We start from the raw sequence: 20,108 nt of genomic DNA, 5'->3' as shown, positions 1-20,108 counted from the left end.
AAGGAACTAAGGGTTTACATACATTGTTATGATAGGATAATAACTTGATAATATGTTACTCATTCTAACTTCTGCCACATATAGCTTCATACAAGTATTTAACATATATAATCAGTGCTTTACATATTCAGTTATTCTACACAATCAGCCATTCAGTAGCCTTCTCCAAGTGTTGCTTCTGTGCAGGCATACTCATATTACACAGTATTTTTAACACATGCTGGCATGTTTGCTGCAAACACTACATACATTTTGAGAAGAGAAAATTAACTGCTTTACACTTAGAAAATACTACACACTGAGAGAATAGAAATCTTCTTCAATCCCTCCTCTTAAGACTTTAGTCTTAATATTATTGTCTTTTAACCCAAAGTGCAATTTCATAATCCAGTTCTCTTAATTACCTCTATGTAGTGACTGATATTAGCCACATAGCTGTTATCAATTGACTAGATTATGCCACCGCACTTTGACAGAAGTCCAGCCAAACATCTCCCCTCTCTTTTGATTTGAATGAAGTAAAAGACTGTACTCTGTTTTTCTCTTAACACATCAAAGACAACAATGTTTTAAGCATAAGTATTCAGTTGGTTCAGTGCTAGCTGCTGGTTTTCACACTCATGTAGGATATACTGAAGTGATATTATATATAGGTACCATAAAAGCAATATGCAAACAAATTCAATATACAAACATAAAAAGCATCAAATGTGATCTTGATCTTTGGTCATCCTTGTTTCTCTTCTTCTAAGCTACCAGCATCTTCACTTGACTTTAATAGATGTTAATGGAGATGTGTGGGTGAGTGTCTGAGTTTTGAAATCTGCAGTTGTGCATTCATCATCCCTTGACTTGTGGCACTGCTGTATGTGGTATTCAGGCATATTATCAGAATCACTCTTTACTTTGTTCTGATTAACTTCTCCTTCCACACGTTGCACTTAGTAGTTTAGAGCTTTAGAATATTCAGGCTCCTCTGTTTCCGGTCAGCTTTCCCTTGCTGGAGTTGTTTCCTTTCGCTCCTTTGAGGCATTGGTACCTCATCAATGGCATCCACTTTGGCAGCTGTTGGATTTGCCCTCATCCAGATATGGTCCTTTCCTCCTGAGTTCTCCAGAGCATCCTCAGATAGACTCAATCACCTAGACCAATTAGACCTTGTATCACTGCTCTCTCACATGGCTCCTTTCTGGTTTCCTGCACAGATATCGCTTTGCACATGGCAATTATTTGTTTCTTCATAAAAGTCCCTACTGCATTAGACATCTTTGCAAACCATTCCAAGAGTTATGTGCACGGTTATATGTGAGATTATATGCCAGGTTTTATGCAAAGTTTCATGTGGTTTCTTGCAAGGGTCATGCTGTTTCTTGCAAGGTTTCTTTCAAGGTTTCTTTCAAGGGTCGACCCAATAGCAGTTCATGCGATGCAGTGTTAGATGCCTGTTTCTGTCAGTTTCCATGCCATCATTCACCAATGCACTTGTTAACACATTAATCCCATTAAGTTTATTATTTTCACATATTTCATTGAGCGTTGGTCTTGATGGATCATCTTCATCTCTTTCAGCCATTTCTGGTAATTGAGCATAATACAATTATTCTCTCTTTTTTGCTTTATTCATAATTTTTCATACTCCTTTAGATGTTTTTATTTATTGATCATTCATTAACTTCATGAATACTTTATGAATGCAAACCCATTATGAACTTATTTCTGAAGGCATTTCAAAATTTAGGAAGTACTTCTTTTGTCACAAATGTAATAACTGTTCCAGCTTCATAATTTGCTTTTGCTACCATCTCCAATCATCTACTCATCATAGTTTCTCAACTGTGCTTGTTTACAGAATAATTCTCTATCCAGTCAACACCAAAAACAGTCATCATCTCACTGTTTGGAGCAATGGTCTCCAGTGAAGTCTTTTAATTGAACTAGAGCTCTGTGAAGTTGCAGATAATTTAATCATCCACATATTGTGACAGAGTCCCTCCTAAGATCGTCTCACTTATTATAACCCTTTATGCATTCTGGTGTATACAGTATATGCTATTCACCAAGCTACACAAGTACAAACAAGTTTCTACCCTCCTCTGGTAGTTACCTAAAATAAACTCAATAGAAACTAAGCACTTAATATATTTACCATCCAAAAGAACATGTCTTCACATACAATATGAACTTCAGCTGGAAAATCTTTTCTTATTGATTTTCTTAAATCATAACCTAAACATAATCTTGTTTTGTCTTCATATGTAATTATTGCCTTTAAATTCCATCAAAAATTATTAGTCATTTATACATTTATTACTACTTTAAATTTCAATTTAAAAATAAATGTCTAAGACAGATTGCATATTACAGTATCTAGATGTTTCTATTAGTGCTCTTATATTTTTACACTTTTCAATAGAGTTTTATACCTATTTCAGCATTTAGTGGTTTTCTTTCTGGACAGATCTGCATCTAATCCATTTTAACCCTCACTGTGCTGGCTGATTTTATCTGCATCTCAGTCCTGTAATGACAATCATTTAGTTGGAATTTGACACTTCTTTCTTTTACTAATTAATTTTCTAAGCTATATATTAATTCATTTTTTGTCATTGAGTTATTTTGGTTTGGCTCATAATTATTTCCTAAGGCATTCCCATTAAACTAGTTGTTCATACAATTTTGATGCACTTTTTTATCAGCTGACTAAAACTTACTGTATGCTTTGTAAATTTCTTTTTGCTCTGTTTTAACTATTATTCCTTAATATTTTCTTCTAATTATTTTTCACATATGTTTTCATGTAAAACATGATCTTTTTCTTAAACACTTTTCTCTTTCAATTTGTTTTATAGTAATTTAGAAGTATTACTTTTTGACCTTATGTCCTGTGAATTAATTTCAAATTGTTATTTCAATCTTTCCTTTAACTATAAATCATTTTTCTAAATTTAAATCTCTTTCCAGTTTTCAATATCTAATCTTGATTTAGGCCATTCACAATAAGATTATGTTAAGATATTTCCTTTACTTAGTTTTAACTTAAATACTTAATTCCTTCCTTATTTATTCTCCAAATTATGTATAGCCTTATCAAAAGCTTTTTCTCTTTTTCTTTAGATACCACCCTGCATTGTAATTTATCCTTCTATGTTTAAGGACTTTTATGATTAAACCTATTAAAACTTAAACCTAAATTATTTAACATTCAACATAATATATCATTCAATATTTAAAGTTTCACATTGAAATGACCTTATAACACTTTTTCTTACTTAAAAATTTGCATGATAATAATTTCTCTCAAATTGACAGGAGTCTGATTTGATACAAGAATGGGTAGCTACACTTTTGTTCTTAATTTTCCTTCTGTAATGCTTGAACGTAATTTGGACTTTAGGAGCTACTTTGAGATGGACTGTCAGACTATCCCCCCTCGCAACCTGAGACAACTAGCTCCAGATTGGTGTCTTTTCTTTTCAGTGTTTCCCCCTCTCTCTTTGGGCTGGCTTCTTTCTTTGACTCAGCTGATGTAAAGTTCTGGTGGAGCGTTTTTTCTTTGATCAGTTCATCAGTCTCTTGTTAGTGTCTCTTTTGAATGTCTCTGAACAAATGTAGCTTTTTCAGTCCTCAGTAAATCCTGAGTATGCAGTGCCTGCATCACTGCTGTAGCATGTCACAAGTGTCCACAGCCATTTTGCTCTTTGTGTTTTTTCACACACCTTTCCATTTGCCAGTATACTCAGATGTCTGGTAGGTACGAGACTACAGTCCCCCAAAGTTCATCCATATGTCCTCTTAATTAATATATATAGAATTTAGCTCATGACTTAATAAATTTTTTTTTTTCCCCCACTTTTTCCTTCATCAAATAAAGACTCCTTTTATCCATTTTTTTATTAATTAATTTATTTATTTATCTATTTTAGTTTACTGTTTAACAACTTATTTTTTCTAATTCTCAATCATTTTTATCATATGTAAATATACTTAATTTTCTATTTGTTAAATGTTCTTATAATTAATTTCTTTGGCTTCAGATTGTGCTTAACTTATTTTTCCTAATTTATTCTAGTGCTTCCTCACTAGTTACATTACATCTTACATTATGTAATTTCTCTAACATTTCCATATACCTGTTTTAATTCATCAGTACTATATGGTGGCCTAATGTCTAATATACCTGTTCAAAATCCTTACTGCAATAGCTTCAAGTTCATAGTACTATTTAAACTTTACATGTTTGTTTACTTAAAGCATTTTTCCTATCTGAAATGCAATTTTTAATTCTCAATTACCTTTTAAGTACATAAAATATTAACTATATAATTTTTGAACTCACTATGATGTTCTTTCATGTCTCCTCAGTGTCTATGCTTTACATCTGACTCACTGCTTTTACTACAAATAGCTGTTGGCTCAGATGACAGCCTGTAGCTGACTTTAAACAGATGACAACAGTCAACTTACTCCACAACAATTTTTTATTGCACTTAAACATAATTTATCTTTTAAAGCCAAATCTTGTTTTCTTCAAAATGTTACTGTTTTTTTTCTAATTTTTATTTTATCTCTTTAATATATATTTTTAAACATCTTCTCTTTTTATTCTATTAAACAATGTTTGGACTTCTTTTTTCTCCATTTTCCTGTGCTTCTTTTCCTTTTCAAAAATTAGCATTTTTGTCTCTTAGATTTTCCTAATTCATTTTTTTTTTCATTATCATCATTAACTTATCTTTTTTTTATATATATATACTGATTTAGTAAATTTATTTCCTGATCAATATAACTATTAATCTCCATATGTAGTTATTTCCATGCTTCAATTTTTGAATTTCTTAATATTTATTAGTATAGCTTCCAGTTGCATTTTTATTAACACTTTTTATTTATTAAATCTTATTCTATCATGTATATTTTCTTATTTCATTTATCTTATTACATTACTTTATATTTCTATTTATTTAATACCTTATAATATTTCTTTACTCTTTAGCTTCTATCTGTCCTGTGAAACTTTTGTTCTTAAAATAGACAGATTCTTACCACTCCTGAAGCAGACCTTCTTTCAGACTGTCGACATGTCAGGAATTTCAGTCACCTCTCTGCCTAGTTCATACTTAAAAACACTTCAAACACACAGAGATTATTCAGAAAAATGTTTAACTAGTATATATTCTTCTTTTCAGTCTGTGTCTTTCAAATGCAATATGATCTCAATTAATTTTATGAGGCTTAAACCTCCTCTGTATCACAATCTCTTCCCTAAACTGCATCACTCTCTATCTTATTGTTCTTAAATCACACAAAATATGCAGTCCTTCTTTTATATTATAATATAAAACCATAATTCTTTTAAACTCACTCTTATTGCAAACATACTTCTAAACACAATCATACTTCTCACTCATTCTAACTCATCTCTTACACTGTGTAACCTGAACCTCACCTCTATTCTAGTCTCTCTAGATCAAAGGTGATAGCTTTTAAGCACCCCAGCAACACAGACAAATACACAAATACTTACAATTACATACATACACCTCACTCCTCTTGAGTGACCTGTCCGAACAGCCTCTAACCTTAGAGCTATAACCACAGAATTCTCCACTACACTCCTCTTGAGTGACCTGTTACTTCTGCTCCCGTCTTTACTGTCCTTCAGTAAAAATAGCATTTCACAGGATTTGTGCCTTTTTTCCCCCAGCCTCCTGAATAATAATATTTATTATTATTAAAACAGAACGGGTACTCCGAGGTCTTTGCGCGCTTCTCTCTACTTTATTAATCTGCTTCCTCTTAACTTAAAAATGCTCTATGCATATTCTTCATAATATTAAAAAATTTCCCAAACATGAGTAACAGTTACTAGTTAACGTTTATCCTATCCGTCAAGGCCCTCTTAGGAAAACACAGATCATTTGCATGCAAATTGTTATTTTCTTCTGGTATTCAAAACCCCTTTGTTTTCCTTTCATATCTTTACTTTTTAGTTTTACTTGTAGTTCGTTATAGCTGGAGAAACAGTTCAAGTGACTTTTTACCGTTACAAGCAGGTCCTTGGTAGAAAAAACACAAACTTATAAGCTTAAAATTGCTTACCGTTTTTTATCGTGGCCACATATTTGTGTTTTTCCTCCAAGCCCCAGCATGTCCAGTGTCACCCGTTTGTCTCTTTCCAGCCCCACATTGGGCGCCATTTGTCGTAAATTTTGACTTATCAATTAGAAATTATCAGACCAGAGGTTTTGAATATCAGAAAATAGACTTATTCTCCATAATAAAGCCGAGAAAGAGCAGAGCAGACCCCAGAGCATTCTGAAGTCTCTCCTGGACACCTTCCAAAGTCTCTCCTGCTCCTTCTGAAGTCTCTCCTGCACCTTCTGAAGTATCTGTGTTTGTTACAATTTTTATACAGGATTATTTGACACACCCCTAAGTCTCTTTTTAACTCTTGACCATTTTTGAATAGGTTTCTAGTCTAAGGAGTCCTGCTATTCTTGGCTCTCAGCCCACTAGCTCATGTCAGCAGAGATGTTACAGGTCTATGTCAGCAAAGTATAGATGCAACTTATGCAAAAGGATTAAGTGTTTACATACATTGTCATGAAAGCATAATCACTTGATAATATGTTACTCATTCTAACTTCTGACACATATAGCTTCATAGAAGTATTTAACCTATATAATCAGTGCTTTACATATTCAGTTATTCTACACAATCAGTCACTCAGCCTTCTCCTAGTGTTGCTTCTGTGCAGGCACTCTCATCTTACACAGACATATCACTGTATTTTTAACACACGCTGGCATGTTTGCTGCAAACACTACATACATTTTGTGAAGAGAAAATTAACTGCTTTACACTTAGAAAATACTTCACACTGAGAGAATAGAAATCTTCAACAGCAGCATTTTGCTGACTGAAGGGTGGTTATGTAGTGTGTTTTATTTTTAATCATGGACAGATTCCCCGGCAACGACATGGAAATGGAGGGACTTGCAAGAAAGGATAAAGAAAATGGGCTGGATAATAGACGAAGAGGTAAAGAAAATGGACTTGACAACAGACAAAGAGATAAATAAAATGAAGAGCCCGGCCAACGAAGAGGTGAGAAAGGTAAGGATAAGCAAGAGGTACAAAGAAGAGTATGCACAAAGGAAGCAACAGTAACTGTAGAAGTAGAAAATGTAAAAGATGCAAGAAGATTTGATATAACCAAAGCAGTCACGGAGCTGATTGGAGAAGGAAGAATGCTGGCGGTGAGACCCAAACAAACCAAGGGAGTATGAAGTAACAATGGAGACTGAAGATGACACCGAAATTTTAATAGACAATGGATTGACAATTAAAGGAGTGAAATCTGAAGTACGGAGGTTACAAAACAGAGACTATGTTGTTTCGTTCAAGCATCTGCCTGTTTACCTAGCTGATGAAGAAATTTTAAGCAAGCTAGAGAGATGGGCAGTTTTCTCCATATCTAAAATTAAAAGAAGATTGTATCCTGGCACAAACATAGAAGATGGAACAAGGTTTGTAAAAAACAGATTTCCGGAAGAGATGGTCTCCTTACCATACAGTACCAAAATCGAGTCGGCGGAAGCGCCACAGCACTTTAGAGTCATGCACACCAATCAGGTAAAAACCTGTCGACTATGCATGAGCTCAGAAAATGTGATGAAGGAACGCCCAGAATTCAGGTGCTTCAAATGTGACGAAAGGGGACATTTCGCAAGGACCTGTACAGCTGTGTCGGGCCCGGATTGTAAATTGGCCCTAATACCTGCAGGGAGCTTGTCACGCTGAGTTGGCTTTGTCCGCTCGATTGACCAACGCGTACGCCTTGTTTTCTCCTTGCAGGCCTAACTTCGCTGGTGAAAGAACTTGTGGGGTTTCTGTAGTGTAGTGGTCATCACGTTCGCCCAACACGCGAAAGGTCCTCGGTTCGAAACCGAGCAGAAACAGTGCTCTTCTTTTGGCGAGAAAATAATAGCATCCACTGCCGCACCAGCAATGATCGTCGACAGGCACCCAATCAAAAAGGGTTATCAGCTCGATTTGCCTGAAGGTTTCCGCAGTGTAGTGGTTATCACGTTCGCCTCACACGCGATAGGTCCCCAGTTCGAAACTGGGCGGAAACAACGTCTGGCTTTTATGACAATTGTCAAATCAGGCTTCTGTTGAGTACTGACGTTCACTGAAAACATTCTTTCTGCAGAGCGGTGTGAGGCTAGAAGTTTGAATTCAGCTCAGTGTTTACCGCCCCTCGCGGTGTCGCAAACTTGCGTAGAATCTGATTTCTTTTAGCTTTGTGTTGTGCATGAGCAGGTGGCCAGTGCGTTTGCTGGCCCTTCACGGTGCAGACCGTACAAGACAGCTCTATAAAAAAAAGACTATAAATACTTGAAGCAGCACTGGCCTATTGGTTTCCGTAGTGTAGTGTTTATCATGTTTGCATTACACGCTAAAGGTCTCCTGTTCGAAACTGGGCGGAAGCATACAATTAGCGGACACTTTTGTCCAAAGCGACATACAATAGTGGAGGTATTCAACAAGACGAGGCAATGCATACGAAAAAGGGCTATTTATTCCAAGTAATTTGTTTGTGCTCAGAGAATTTAGTGCTGGAGTAGGAGTTTCGTTTTCTTTAGAGAGAGGGATATTCACTGGGGTTCGGGTGTACTCCGAAGAGATGGGTGTTAGCTGTCGTTTGAAGGACACCAGTGTATCCGTAATCCGAGTGGGAATGGGAAGGTGATTCCACCAGCGTAGAACATTGAATGAAAACATTGCGGAAAGTGACTTTCAGTCTCTCTGCGATGGCACCACAAGACAGTGCTCTCACCCTAACCGGAGGCTCCTGTGGTTATCACGATGGCTTTACAAGCGGAGGGTCTCCTGTTAGAAACTGTGCGGAAACGTTCAGATTTGCTTTTACGCACATTCTCCATTGGCTCTCTGCTCACTGGATGATCCACGATACAAGGGCATGGATCTATCAAATGTCATGACTTGACGTTGTACGAGGATTTGACGAAAAAATGCCCTGCAAACCTTAAAAATCAACGCCATCCCAGGACAATTCTTTTGATCCCCTTTCGGTGCACTTGCATTAAAGCCCGCGTGATGCAGCGCTTGGTCAGTGCTACTGTATCATTCGGACATGGTGACAGAGAGTTAAAGACTTCAGCCTGAGCGCACTGCCACAGGTTCGGTTTGTCAGAAGTGGGATTCGAACCCACGCCTCCAGGGGAGACTGCGACCTGAACGCAGCGCCTTAGACCGCTCGGCCATCCTAACATGCAAACTTGGCAGGAGCTGTCTCCTGGGAGCCACAGCGCAGTACCGTGACATGGAATGTGGTGTTTCACAGCTTGCCCAGCTCATTGGCGCAGCAGGCAGCTAAGCTGTGCTCGCCTCCGGGGGCTGCGCCTGGTTTCAAAAGCCAACACTTGACAGCATCATTGCTTACAGCCACACCACCCTGAGGGCGCTATAGAGCAAACAGGAAGTAAGTTGGCAGCAGTAAGGAGAGAAAGGCTCTCCCCATTTTGTTTGTCTACCTTTTTGTTTATTGACCTTGAGCGTCTTTGTTGGTTTGTTTTGTTTTTGTCTTTAAAAACCACCTAACAGCAGCATTTTACTGACTTGAGGGTGGTTATGTTGTGTGTTTTATTTTTAATCATGGACAGATTACCCGGCAACGACATGGAAATGGAGGGACTTGCACGAAAGGATAAAGAAAATGGGCTGGATGATAGACGAAGAGATAAAGAAAATGGACTTGACAACCGACAAAGAGATAAATAAAATGAAGAGCCCGGCCAACGAAGAGGGGAAAAAGGTAAGGATAAGCAAGAGATACAAAGAAGAGTATGCACAAAGAAAGCAACAGTAACTGTAGACGTAGAAATGTAAAAGATGCAAGAAGATTTGATATAATCAAAGCAGTCACGGAGCTGATTGGAGAAGGAAGAATTCTGGCAGTGAGACCCAAACAAACAAGGAAGTATGAAGTAACAATGGAGACTGAAGATGACACCGAAATTTTAATAGACAATGGATTGACAATTAAAGGAGTGAAATCTGAAGTACGGACATTACAAAACACAGACTATGTTGTTTCGTTCAAGCATCTGCCTGTTTACCTAGCTGATGAAGAAATTTTAAGCAAGCTAGAGGGATGGGGAGTTTTCCCCATATCTGAAATTAAAAGAAGATTGTATCCAGGCACAAACATAGAAGATGGAACAAGGTTTGTAAAAAACAGATTTCCAGAAGAGACGGTCTCCTTACCATACAGTACCAAAATCGAGACGGCGGAAGGGCCACAGCACTTTAGAGTCATGCACACCAATCAGGTAAAAACCTGTCGACTATGCATGAGCTCAGAAAATGTGATGAAGGAACGCCCAGAATTCAGGTGCTTCAAATGTGACGAAAGGGGACATTTCGCAAGGACCTGTACAGCTGTGTTGGGCCCGGATTGTAAATTGGCCCTAATACCTGCAGGGAGCTTGTCACGCTGAGTTGGCTTTGTCCGCTTGATTGACAAACGCGTACACCTTGTTTTATCCTTGCAGGCCTAACTTCGCTGGTGCAAGCGCTTGTGGGGTTTCTGTAGTGTAGTGGTCATCACGTTCGCCTAACATGCGAAAGGTCCTCGGTTCGAAACCGAGCAGAAACAGTGTTCTTCTTTTGGCGAAAAAATAATAGCATCCACTGCCGCACTAGCAATGATCGTCGACAGGCACCCAATCAAAAAGGCTTATCTGCTTGTTGTGCCTGTAGGTTTCCGTAGTGTAGTGGTTATCACATTCGCCTCACACGCGAAAGGTCCCCAGTTCGAAACTGGGCGGAAACAACCTCTGGCTTTTATGACAATAGTCAAATCAGGCTTCTGTTGAGTACTGACGTTCACTGAAAAGATTCTTTCCGCTGAGCGGTGTGAGGCTAGAAGTTTGAATTTAACTCAGTGTTTACCTCCCCTCGCGGTGTCGCAAACTTGCGTAGAATCTGATTTCTTTTAGCTTTATGTTGTGCATGAGCAGGTGGCCAGTGCGTTTGCTGGCCCTCCACGGTGCAGACCGTACAAGACAGCTCTATAAAAAAAGTCTATAAATACTTGAAGCAGCACTGGCCTATTGGTTTTCGTAGTGTAGTTTTTTTATCATGTTTGCATTACACGCTAAATGTCTCCTGTTCGAAACTGGGCGGAAGCATACAACTAGCGAACACTTTTGTCCAAAGCGACATACAATAGTGGAGGTATTCAACAAGACGAGGCAATGCATATGAAAAAGGGCTATTTATTCCAAGTAATTTGTTTGTGTTCAGAGAATTTAGTGCTGGAGTAGGAGTTTCGTTTTCTTTAGAGAGAGGGATATTCACCGGGGTTCGGGTGTACTCCGAAGAGATGGGTGTTAGCTGTCGTTTGAAGGACACCAGTGTATCTGTAATCCGAGTGGGAATGGGAAGGTGATTCCACCAGCGTAGAACATTGAATGAAAACATTGCGGAAAGTGACTTTCAGTCTCTCTGCGATGGCACCACAAGACAGTGCTCTCACCCTAACCGGAGGCTCCTGTGGTTATCACGATGGCTTTACAAGCGGAGGGTCTCCTGTTAGAAACTGTGCGGAAACGTTCAGATTTGCTTTTACGCACATTCTCCATTGGCTCTCTGCTCACTGGATGATCAACGATACAAGGGCGTGGATCTATCAAATGTCATGACTTGACGTTGTACGAGGATTTGACGAAAAAATGCCCTGCAAACCTTAAAAATCAACGCCATCCCAGGACAATTCTTTTGATCCCCTTTCGGTGCACTTGCATTAAAGCCCGCGTGATGCGGCGCTTGGTCAGTGTTACTCTATCATTCGGACATGGTGGCAGAGAGTTAAAGACTTCAGCCTGAGCGCACTGCCGCAGGTTCGGTTTGTCAGAAGTGGGATTCGAACCCACGCCTCCAGGGGAGACTGCGACCTGAACGCCAGCTGCTGAAGGATTGTCCATCAATATTTCACAAATGTTGAAGATGAGAGCCAATCAGAGGGATTCGCTCCAACATTGTAGCCAATCACGGTGCAGCATCTCAACATTTGTAGCCAATCGCTGACTGTAATTCTCAACATTTTCAACATTTGACCAATCAGAGTCGAGGCAATGTTAAAGCCGGGGAAGGAACTTTTCCAAGATTCACCGCTAGGTGTGTAGTCAGACAGGCTAGTCAGATGTCAATCAATTTTTCGAACTGAGCCGAAGGTACACGAAAGAAAAAACGGGGTCCTCTGGAGGCGGGTCAGAGGTCAAAAAAGTTCCTTGACCTTCAGTGATTTTCGACAAACAGCATCATTCGACAGAGTACAGCATCGTTTTGTTTAAAGTATAGGACTTTTTTCCGATAATGATTTCTTAAAAAGGTAAGAAAATCTTCATAATTGCACATATTTATGTTTTAGTGTGTTGTATTTCAAATTTGGATACTTTAATCTAAAACCGTTTAATTTCTAGGAGAAAAAATGTCTGGAAAATCTCATAAAGCCATGTCAGACTGGATTTCACGTCTGAAAAAGTTTGCCAGCACAGGAGTTTGGCCATTAAATGAGGGCAACAGGCCAGCTCCTCGACAAAAAGGTGGCATGAGATTTATCAAAGGGTGTGTATTTCGTTTACATGATATAACGTTTGTTGAAATTTGCTTAACAGAGTAACGTTAACTTGTTAGGCTTCAGTACATTCAGTACAGTATCTGTGTAAAACATGTCATACTTGTTTTTAAATAATAATGTGTTTTAAATTGCATGTATTTTGAGATTTACATCGAATAATTTACTATAGTTTGACCGTTTATAGGAGAGATTTGAAAAGGTGGGGGAATGGATTTTGTGTAGAATACAGCATGTGGTTTAAAGGCCTGGAATGTTCCTTTCCAGTTCCCCTTATTCTTTTTCTTATAGAGGTAAAGTTGGTTTTATATTCGGATATTCAGACATTCTCCTTAATAATATCATTTCAGAAAAATATTCTTTGCAAATTCTAAATAGGAAAATCATATAAGCAGACAATGATTAGTGATTATAAAAGTACAGCATTGTTCACAGTGAATTAGATAGTGTTAATGTTGTTTTCAAATCATACTTGCATGCTAATTCCGATCGAATATTCAAAGTAATATGGTTAACAATATAGAGACTTCTAAATGAACGAATGTGCGAATATAACACCAACTTTACCTCTATCTTTTTCTTTTCGTTTTTGAAGATACAAATTGTACAATTACATATTAGATAAATATTACACACATTCTAGAAACAGTGGTAAATTAATTTTCAGAGCTATTGTGTGCTTTATTAAAGGAGTCATTGAGTTGAATTTCTTGTTTAGTTATAAAAGTTTTTTTGTATTGTGTAAAATTAGGTACATTTATGAATCAATATGTGTTTATTATTTACTAAAATGGCTTTCCTTCTCCATGATTATATGTATTTTTGTGATTATTTTTAGCAGAGTACTGCATCTGCTGCTCCAGCACAAACGGTGTAACAACCTGCCCCTACTGTACCTGCTCAGGAGGTGATGGAGAAGAGACAACTTAGGGCCCAGCCCCTGTACTCCACCAGTGGCATCAAAGATTTCACCGGACCAACCAGGAGAGCAGCACCAGTACGTGTTGGCAGAGAGTACAGCAGGTCAGGCAAGGCAGACATCTGTTATGCGACCCCCACTCAGACCCAAGGCACCAGCACTGACCCAGGTCATCAGGTCATATTTACACCACCAGCAACTGGAGCATCGCTGCAGATGGTACCCAACATTTAAATCCTGGCTACACCAGGGTACCAGGGTGTGCCGATGTTTCAGGGTGTACCAATGTTCCAGGCTGTGCCAATAGTCCAGGGAATCCCTATGGCCCAGGGTATCCCGATGATGCAAGGAGTGCAGATGGCCCAGGGTATCCCAATGGTGTAGGGGATGCCACTCAGACAGCCACCACTTCAGCCAACAATGTCCAGTACCAGCTTACAGCCTGCTGCATCACCGTCCACATCTGGAGCCATTCCCAAAAGACCGTACCGGAGAACTGTTCAAGCGAACACTTGTAAAAAGTGTGGGCAGTTCAAAACAAATGCCATAGGCCATAGCCAACTCAGGGGCAGGGTGTACTGCCCACAGACTGAAACTTTAACTAAAGAAGAGTGGCTAGAGGAAATGAAAAGGACCAATCCAAAATAATGTGTTTGTTTGTTTGTGTATGTATATAGTGTAATAGTTCTTCAGTTTATTCAATTAAACTTGCTGTTAGTTTATATTTTTATTTCACATTTTCGTTAAATAGTGTATTTATTTTGTTGACATTTTATTTAACTTATATAATATTTATGTGTGTGTGTGTGTATAGTTTTTACAGTTTATAACCATAATTCAATTTATTTTATTTCACTTGTTGTTTTTTGCACATTTTACTTTTTAATTATTTATTTTGTTTACATTTATTTAACTTATTTATTATTTATATATGTGTGTGTATTTATAAAATGTATAACCATAGTAGTTTATTCTATTTCACTTGTTGTTGGTTTCTATTTTATTGCGCATTTTATTTAAATAGTGTATTTATTTGGTTAACATTTTGTTTAACTTATTATTTATATATATATATGTGTGTGTGTGTGTGTGTGTGTGTGTGTGTGTACAGAGTGTATAAAGTTTACAACCATAATAGTTCTTCAATTTATACTATTTCACTTGTTGGTTTCTATTTTATTTCACATTTTATAAAAATAATTTCTTTTGTTAACATTTTATTTAACTGTTTATTATTTATGTGTATGTCTAAAGTTTATACAGTTTATAACCATAATAGTTCTTCAATTACCTTGTTTGATTCTGTTTTATTGCACTTTTTATTTAAATAGTTTATTTATTTTGACATTTTATTTAAATTTTTTATTATTTATATGTGTGTGTATGTATAAAGTGTATACAGGTTACAACCATAATAGTTCAATTTATTCTATTTCACTTATTGTTGGTTTCTAAATTTATTTAACATTTTATTTAATTTGTTAATTTTGTATTTCTGTTAATTTTTAACATTTATTTTTTTTGATTTTTTATTCCATGTTCATTACTGTTTTGTTGACCATTGTTAAATAAATATTGCATTTATAAATGACTGGTCCTTGACTTTTAAGTCCACTTTGTGTCGGTTTCTGTTTGTGTTTAACATTTTATTAACATTGTTTATTTACATTGTTAATATTGTATTATTAATAACTAATTTATTATTTTTACATTTTCTACTCTATATTGAAGGAATAAAATTACAGTCTAATGCTTCTTTTGAATTATATACATGTGGTCATGCTTATTTTGCATAATGCATATGTGTTTGCTTGAACCATGATAATCTAATGAGCCCACGCAATGATATGATGAGACATTCTGTTTGACCTTAAAATGAGACAGGAACTTTTCACCCCTATAATGTCAAATAACTAAATCTGTAACAAACAAGTCTTGCAGAAAGTCCCTGTCTGGGTTGCAGCTGTGATGTGTGACTTTTCTACACAGAAAAGAGAACTGGAGCAGATGAGGAAAATATTGCTTTATTGTCTTACTAATCACTCTTTTCTTTTGATATATATTTGCTATTGGAGGAATATACTCCCATTTGCCTCACTATTCATTATTTACAATATGTGTTTTTGTCAGATATGATGATGTCTCCTGATATAGCGTACTTCTACTTAACCCCTGTTATAATGCGTTTCTAACTAACTGCTAAAACCACAAGAGCTGTGTGTGGGTGCTGGCTGGAGACAGATCTGCAAAAGTGCTTCCCCTAGATGGGTGCATACACAGGTCAAGAGTTCATAGGCAGGACTACGAGGAAAAGCAGATGTGGTAGATGCAGCATTTTATACTGCTTTCTGTGTATGCATGATGTATGATGCTTTAATAAAATTGATATTATCCTGATAATTCTATAAGGAATTTATGATGCTCAGCTGTGCTTTGATGATTTTTTGCTACAGTTGCTTGCTGCACCCCAGATGTCAGTAGTGTCAAGTATGTCAAGGAGAAGTGATACTTTCACCTGCCCTTTTGTTTCTGTGTGCAGAGGTATCTCTGTGTGCAGACCACAGACCTTTGAGAGATGATTCTGCCTGATAACAGCTGATGGCAACAATAGAGATTGGGGGTAACTGATCAGAGGAGTGGCCAAAAACATTGAACGCTGCTGATGGATAAAAGGAGGGAGTCGAGAGAGTTCGAGAGCTTTTGGACATCCAGACTGCTTGGCTGACGGTTCTTCAAAAGCCCAGGATCCTGACCTTCGCTTTATTCACTTATGCTCGATAAATAAATTCATTGATTTTGATTAATTGACTCCTGACCGATTATTGAATTGGGGTGGACTAAGGCAAGTGAGAAATAGTCCAACAATATTCATTACTGTTCTGTTGACAATTGTTGAATAAATAATGTATATATAAATAACTGACTACTTGACTTTTAATTCCATATTCACTATGCACACTATATACACATATATATACACATATACTCTATGACATTTCTATAGATCATTTGTACATCAAAATACAGAACAATAATAACCATAAGCATAACAGTGCTACAACAACTACTAAATAATGACACATTCAAGTTAGTATGCTTTATTTTTCATGAAAGAACGTCAAAAAACACAAGAATAAAGTGCTTAGGCATATTTTATTTACCTTGGAGCATTACACATTCAAACAGTTAGTTTATTGAATAATACTAAACCAATAACAATAAAGCGCCTTTAGCTGGATTCAAACCCCGGTCTTGGTGAGCACCTGCAATAGAAATCAATGTAACTCAAAATGCGTTGTATTGACACAGAACAGTATCACTATGCGTGACCTAAAGCAGGTGCAGGGAAGGCGTGTCCGGGAAGGTTAGAATTCGCCCTTTCTTATCTTTGTTTTTTCCCCCACTTTTCCCCTTTTTCTCTTTCTTTCTTCCCCCCTTTCTTCCCTTCTTCCTCTTCTTTGTTGGACGATTGTTCCCCAGTTTGAACGCTGCGCCTTAGACCGCTCGGCCATGCTACCTTGTCAAGCTGCTTTTCCTGAGCACTTTTCGCACAAACTTGTTTCAAGTAGCGCAACTGCGCTGGGAAATCAATTCACTTTGGCCGTGCCTTACTGGAGCTCCTCCACAAAGAAAGAGAGCTCCTTAATACCAGCTTAGGAAGCACTCCCACCTTACTGTCAACCACAGTTCTGTCTCTATTTGAGCACACCTCAAGTCATTTGAAGTCTACTCCAAACGGCAGCCAGCTGTGATGCATTTAAGCACCTGATTACAAGGTAACTGTTATTTCACAAACGAGTGAAAATTACTGATTCCATCACAGCAGACCCCACATTGTTGTTGTTATTATATTCAAATCCAGTTATAGAGTATTACTACTCTAATTGTGAATCTTTACTGTTCCTGTTTCAATAGGGTACTCTTGCTAAAAGGAGCAATGGCAGAGAGAGACTTCCAGTGCAGACTTTGTTAAGATGCTGCAATCTAATCGTGGGTGTTATGGCCCAAACTCAAAACTGGCTCGAATAACAACAACAATCAAGGTTTGAGCCGAACATATGGAAGACACAGACTTTGATATGGTTAAATTGACATTCCGTCAATATGTTTTATTTTTCCATAAATCATAAGATTTCAAAAATTTACAAAACATTAACACAAATCAAGTAGACAGGTAGAGAAGCTAAGGTAAACAGGTCTCTGACTAAACTGTTTTAAATGGACAGATCTTACCTAAACTCTTGTGAAAAGGAATAAAAAATAGGTGACTAATAATAATAGGAGACTGCAAGACAGAGAGAGACAGAGACGCCATTGCTGTCAGCCTTATATAGTGGGAATCCCCAGTGACGTCACGGGCATCATCCAATCCTGGATAAGCCGGGTAGAAACACTCATCCTAGTACTTGATCGCAACAAGCACAAACCGGGAATAAATAGATTAATTAAATAACAAAGACCCACGCAACACCCTTCACCTTAAGTGTATAAATTGTAGGGAAGAAAAAACATCTTACCTGAAACAAAAACTACAATTTATTCTATCAGACGCGTGATAAAGCGTCTGCAATAACATTATCCTTTCCACGGATGTGCCGAATGTCTAGTTGAAACGTTTGTAAAAACAAACTCCACCTCATCAAACGCTGGTTGTGGTTTTTCATCCGACTAATGAAAAGTAAGGGGTTGTGATCTGTGTAAACAATTAAAGGATACGAAACAGAACCAATATAAACATCAAAATGTTGGAGAGCAAGGACAAGTGCGAGCGCCTCCTTTTCAATAGTTGAGTAACCTCGCTGATGCTTATTAAATTTCCACGAAAACAGACAGGGTGTTCGATTCCATTTATATTTGTCTGGAGGAGAACAGCACCTGCACCAGTGTCACTTGCATCAACAGCAAGAATAAAAGGAGAAGAAAAATCGGGCGCAGATAGGACTGGAGAAATAATCAAAATGGCTTTTATTTTCTCAAAACTCATCTGACATTCCTCAGACCATTCGAATGGTACTTTTGGACTGAGAAGGTCAGTTAAGGGACAAGCAACTACAGTAAAATTTCTACAAAAATTTCTGTAGTATCCAACCATCCCTAAAAAGCGACGGAGTTCACGGCACGTAGTGGGCACTGGAAAATTATGAATTGCCTCCATCTTTGACTCGACCGGACGATTTGTCCACCACCCACAACTTTCCCAAGATAAGTCACAGTTGCTCGACCAAATTCACACTTTGCCGAATTGATAGTGAGGTTGGCACTCGACAGACGGTTGAATAAGGTCTCTAGTTGTTTTATATGCCCAGACCAAGACGTGCTATAAATAACCAAGTCATCCAAATACGCTTCGATGTTCTGCAAGCCTTCAATTACGCGGTTTACTAAACGTTGAAAAGTGGCCGGTGCGTTTCGAAGGCCGAAAGCCATTACGGTGTAATTTAGAAAACGATCCGGTGTAACGAACGCAGATATTTCCGTAGCACAGTCACTAAGGCCCACCTGCCAATAACCTCAGAGCAGATAAATTTTTGAAACAAAAACCGCATTCCCAACGCGATCCATGCAATCCTCCATACGAGGTAACGGATAACTATCAGGCTTAGTGAGATCATTTACACTTCTAAAATCAGTGCAAAATCGAAATGTGTTGTCAGATTTCTTTACAAGCAAACAGGGTGAACTCCATGGACTAGAGCTTGGTTCAGCGATGTTATTTTCGAGCATGAAATTTACCTCTTATTGCATCTGTTCTCGCTTTTCTGGACTTACCCGATAAGCATGCTGTTTTATTGGTAACGCGTCACCCACATCAATATCATGCTCAATTAAAGACGTACGGGTAGGAACATCCGAGAATAACTCAAGATGATTTTCAATAAGACCAACCACATCCGATCGTTCAGCAACTGTTAAATAGGAAAGATAAAAGTCAAGGTTTTGGACAATCTCAGAATTTTTTTGTCTTCCCGCCACTAACTCAGGAGCAGGAAACTCCACGTCTTCCTCCTCCAACAACATGCCGTCAGCAACAATGGGAGACAAAGGACTGATCAACGGATCAGCACTAGACAGCGCACGGTGATCAGGAATTTCAGCACCTGATAGCGCACGGTGATCAGGAATTTCAGCACCGGACAGCGCCTCGTCAGTCAACTGAGTGTCTGTGGGCAACACAGTTAAAACAGCAGCATTCTCTCTAGACACGTTTGACGATCGTTCAAAGTAAGGCTTAAGCATGTTTATGTGACACAGCCGAGTTTTTTTCTTTCTGTCAGAAGTAGCAATCACATAGTCAAGTTCACTCACCTTTTCTTTAACTACATACGGGCCATAATAGCGAGCCTGCAATGCAAAACCTGACACTAGCATCTGACATCTGTAAATTTGATGATGGTGTTGGATCTGTTCACAGCCCTGCAGTCGATGGTAAAAAGGGAGTAGAGGAAGGGGCTCAGCAGCCCTGTGGTACACCAGTGTTGAGTGTGACGCTGGTGGAGCAGATGTGACCTGATCTAACATTT

At 38.0% G+C, this 20,108-nt stretch overlaps 1 protein-coding gene and 3 non-coding genes across 6 annotated transcripts in view; 2 read left to right on the top strand and 2 right to left on the bottom strand.

The window, feature by feature from the left end:
* The window catches only part of znf1086 (zinc finger protein 1086), an 893,143-nt gene that overhangs the window by 340,957 nt on the left and 532,078 nt on the right, over positions 1-20,108 (bottom strand). The window lies entirely within an intron of this gene.
* Positions 1-20,108, bottom strand: part of si:dkey-220a11.5 — a 765,979-nt gene that overhangs the window by 621,562 nt on the left and 124,309 nt on the right. The window lies entirely within an intron of this gene.
* trnav-aac (transfer RNA valine (anticodon AAC)) lies at positions 10,613-10,685 on the top strand. The gene has a single exon. It is a non-coding gene; the product is annotated as a tRNA-Val (tRNA).
* Positions 10,790-10,862, top strand: trnav-cac (transfer RNA valine (anticodon CAC)). The gene has a single exon. It is a non-coding gene; the product is annotated as a tRNA-Val (tRNA).

This window comes from Danio rerio, chromosome 4 (genome assembly GCF_052040795.2).
Source record: "Danio rerio strain M-AB ecotype USA chromosome 4, GRCz13ab, whole genome shotgun sequence".
Classification (NCBI taxonomy): domain Eukaryota; kingdom Metazoa; phylum Chordata; class Actinopteri; order Cypriniformes; family Danionidae; genus Danio; species Danio rerio.
The sequence above is the reverse complement of the archived record's forward strand: the minus strand, read 5'-3'. Positions and strand labels throughout refer to the sequence as shown.